Here is a 921-nt window from a genome sequence, read left to right as displayed (position 1 = left end):
GACACGTAGCCATCCCTCCCCCTTCACGGCTTCCCTCCGCCCCGAGGAGGGCGCGGGGGAGACTGCGGCCGAAAGAAGGGAGAGAGGGGAAGAAAGAGAGGAGAAAGAAAAGGGGGAAGGGGCGGAGAGAGGGGAGGAGGGACGGGGAGCGAGGGCGAGAGGCGCAGAGCCCAAGTGTGGGGCTCCCCCACGGCACCGAGGGTCGGAGATGCCTGGGAGCAGAGCCGAGCAAAGTAATGGCTGAACACACAGGTCTCCTTTAGAGGAAAAAAAATAACTCACCAAGCAGGCAATAAATCAGAATAGCGGAATGCTTTGATCAAGAGACTGGGAGGCTCCGGGGAGCCCTCCCCGCAGCCATTCTCCGCCGCGCCCCCAGGCCCCCGAAAACGCCTGCCCACCCCCGACACGAAATCGAGTCCGGAAAGGTCGCGGGAAAGTGGGGGCAATGAACTTCACCCGCCCCTCGCGCAGGAAAACACCCCCGCCGCCTCTCACACACGCCTCGGAGAAAACTCACTCCCAGGCTCCAGAATTTTTAAGAAATGCATCCAGGGAAGGCCAGGGCTCCAGAGCGACCCGAGAGGGGCAAGACCCCCCAGAGAGGGAAGCATAATAATGCAATAATTGGCCGAGGAGAGGGCGAAACTGCGAGAGGTGGAGGAGACGGGAGGCGGAGGAAGGGAAGGAGGATGCTGGAGCAGTTGTGGGGTTTGCTTTTCGGTCTTCGAGGGGGGAGGAGAGGGAGATGAAAGAAGAGAAGAAGCCAGCCCCGACGCTGCCACCCGCCCCCTCCTCACAAAAATATGTTTTCCAGTCCCAGAGAAGAGGTCACCCCTCCTCAAAAAGGGAGGGGGTGAGGCAGTCAGTCGATGAGGAAAGCAGAAAGAAATCTCCAGCAGGAGAGACACCGGTGTGCCG

This window comes from Tupaia chinensis, unplaced genomic scaffold (genome assembly GCF_000334495.1).
Source record: "Tupaia chinensis unplaced genomic scaffold, TupChi_1.0 Scaffold000429_1, whole genome shotgun sequence".
Lineage (NCBI taxonomy): Eukaryota > Metazoa > Chordata > Mammalia > Scandentia > Tupaiidae > Tupaia > Tupaia belangeri.
The sequence above is the reverse complement of the archived record's forward strand: the minus strand, read 5'-3'. Positions refer to the sequence as shown.